General features: G+C 37.6%; 1 long non-coding RNA gene across 1 annotated transcript; it reads left to right on the forward strand.

The window, feature by feature from the left end:
- The first annotated feature begins 514 nt into the window (after nt 1-514).
- LOC145547761 (uncharacterized) lies at nt 515-1127 on the forward strand. The gene is made up of 3 exons (XR_014084078.1): nt 515-623; nt 795-932; nt 1041-1127. It is a non-coding gene; the product is annotated as an uncharacterized LOC145547761 (long non-coding RNA).
- Nucleotides 1128-3280: the final 2153 nt, after the last annotated feature.

The raw sequence follows: 3280 nt of genomic DNA on the forward strand, positions 1-3280 counted from the left end.
AAAAAACTTGAACGAAGGGAAGATAACAGACGCTGTTCAAATTTGCCATTTTCACTCGCACAATATTGCCTTAAAAGTAGAGAGGGTCTTGACAATAGTTACTAATTTTGGTAAATTCAAGCTGGTGACGTCCTAGTCCGAGTTAGACGACATCACAACTGGACAACAACCGATGGAAATGAAATGTGTGTCACAAAAGGAGCCCGGCGGGACGAAGGCTGCTAAGTGTTGCTAGCTGGTGGTAAGTTTGCTTATCAATTATCTTCATTTAATTATAAACAGTGCAGGAAAGATATATAACTTACGTTGGTTTCATAAATAATTATTTCATCAATTTTATTGTGACTTCTATGATTATTGCAATAGGAATCATTCAGCTTCATGTTATAACTGCATGGAGGCTGTTTGCTGCAACTTATACTTTAATTCACAAACTTAACTTGGTTTTGATTAAGCTCCATAAGACAGAGAGACTTTGATATTGTGAGGTTGTTGTTCTAACTCGTTCATCAATGATTTTATCTTCAACATAAACCTAAAGACTTTTCTGTCTCAGAAGAAGCTCTGACTCCACCAGATCACCAACCAGCTCTGAAGATGAACCTCCACATTGTCTTCATGATGTAAGTTTGTTTTTTCAATGAGGAGCTAGCTACATTTTCAACATGAAAAACTGCTGTGTTACCAACACTAAGTGCTTAATAAACATGATTTGATTTAAAGGTAACTGGAAAGATTTGTTCTCCTTGTTAATCTAACATTTATCTTTTTTTTTATTTGTTGTTGACTTTCAGGGCCCTGTGATGGACTGGTGACCTGTCCAGGGTGAACCCTGCCTCTCATCTGATGGCTGCTGGAGATGGGCACCACCAGCCCCCCTCACCACCCTGCAAGGATCAGTGTGTTCAGATCATGGATGGAAAGATTTTAAGGTAGTTTGTCTCCTTAAGTCCACACTTCAAACAGCTTCATAGTTAATGCCAACATCAACTGATTCTATGACATTGTTGACTATTTTTTTCTGCTTCTAACATAAACAGGCAAAGAAAACACCCAGAAATGTTTTTCCACTCCAGGCATCTGGTCCCAATCATCATCAGCTCTTATGATGTTACATACACAGCGAGTACAAAATGTCTTAAAATTGTAAGTATTATTTTTTTATTTGCCATTTTTCTGTCTTCTTTAAAATACAAATACTTTCTCTGTTTAATTGCTTTATTGTTCTTTTTTGTAGGATTCTGTAAGGTGCAGTGAACGGGAATGTTCTGTCGTTGATTCTCACTTTCATGTTTTATTGTCACACTTAAATTTCCACGTTCATATGTTCACTTTTGATGTGTAAACTGATAATTTATGTAAAGTTCATTAAGTTGTGAGTAAAATTGGACAATTTTAAAATTTTGTTAATAAAACAAAATATTTGAATTATCTTGGGCATCTTGTGTAATTAATCTTCCTTTGTAATTGTAGCCTAAAACAATGTAAGTAGTGTAGTGTAGTTATGCATGTCATGTACAAAATAGGAAAGTAGGGCGACGAATTATGAGTAATTAAAATTGTAGTTAGGGTGAGAAGCTCGGTCATCCGGGAGGGACTCAGAGTAGAGCCGCTGCTCCTTCAGGTGGCTCGGGCATCTGGTAAGGATGCCTCCTGGACGCCTCCCTGGTGAGGTGTTCCGGGCACATCCCACCGGGAGGAGGCCTCGGGGAAGACCCAGGACACGCTGGAGGGACTATGTCTCTCGGCTGGCCTGGGAACGCTTTGAGATTCCCCCGGAGGAGCTGGAAGAAGTGGCTGGGGAGAGGGAAGTCTGGGCCTCCCTTCTGAAGCTGCTGCCCCCGCGACCCGACCCCGGATAAGCGGAAGAAAATGGATGGATGGATGGATGGATGGATAAAATTTTAGTTTATTATCAATAGCAGGAAATAAAAAATAAAAATTAAGTGTAATTTAAATACATTACTAATATATCAATAGTATATTTAAAATATATTTGAAGTATGTTCAATAAATATTTTTAATATAATTCTATGACAGAATTATTACACTCAAAATATAATAATTATATCAAAATATAATATGGTGAGTTGCAAAATGAATAAAATAGTGAATGAATAAAAGTAAATAAGAACAGGTAGTAACATTAAGACATTAGGGAAAATTAACTGTTGCACAAACTGAAACCTACTGGAGTCTGTTTCTTCTAGCAACTTTAATCACACATAAACACAAGTAGATCTACTGTATATTTGAACTGAAGAAATACTTCAAATGATCAGGTACATGATGATATATAAAATGGACACTTCATCACCAACTATTATCTTCATTAGACAAAAGTAAATTGTGAGGTCTAGACAATTGAGGATCATTTGGCAGCAGTATTTGTTGAGATGTAGAGCTGGGCCTTCTCCAGGATGGAAAATGTTTTTTCCGGGTTTCAGTAGAAGATTCTGAGTCATGCTGGGTACAGGACACTAAACCACATGCCTTCTATCCCACACGGCGGCATCCCGACTTCTGCATGCAGAGACATTGTTATTTTGCTTCTGTGGTGAAGTCTTGGAACACATCCTATGGTTTTCAGGTCAGTATGAATCCAGGTCTGTATGGTGACAGACAAGTCACCATAATCAGTCGTTTTCACAAGCAAGAAGCAGAATATTTGCAGACTTGAAATATATGTGATGTATGTTGAAGGCTCCTGCTAATAGGAGGAATGATCCTCACAATATATGAAAGCAGCAACTGCATCCACAAACTGTTTTATATATTTCTCTAAGAGTGCAATCTCATCTGTGCAAGTTGGTAAGCAGTTCTCTATTCCTCTCAGAATAACTTCTGATATAAATGACAGCGGACCTTTCAGCCCACATCTGGCTGCTCAGGTATTGGAGCTGGTAGCTGTCATTTTCTTTTTCCAATATGGCTTTAAGAGATAACTTCTAAATCTTTGTCCAGAAATGATAAAAATTATTTGAAAGAATCACACCTGAAACTCAATCATCCTAGAGTCTTGCCCCTTTTCCACAGGCTCTACTGCAACTCCGCTGTCCCCTGAAGTGATTGTGTTTCCAAAAGTTTTGGGCATGTGTTCTGACTTTCTTTCATTGGAATAAAAATGCATTTGAAGTAATTTGTTCAGATGTTATACAATGCTCTGCGTCAAAACTACTCCATAATCCACTCAACAGCATAATAGCATAATTTATTTTTTGTTTTTTGCAAATTGATGTGTGTGTTTAATATAGACAAATCATTATGGATGGTCAGTGTG

The sequence above is a fragment of the Poecilia reticulata genome, chromosome 16, assembly GCF_904066995.2.
Source record: "Poecilia reticulata chromosome 16, P_reticulata-male-v2, whole genome shotgun sequence".
NCBI lineage: Eukaryota > Metazoa > Chordata > Actinopteri > Cyprinodontiformes > Poeciliidae > Poecilia > Poecilia reticulata.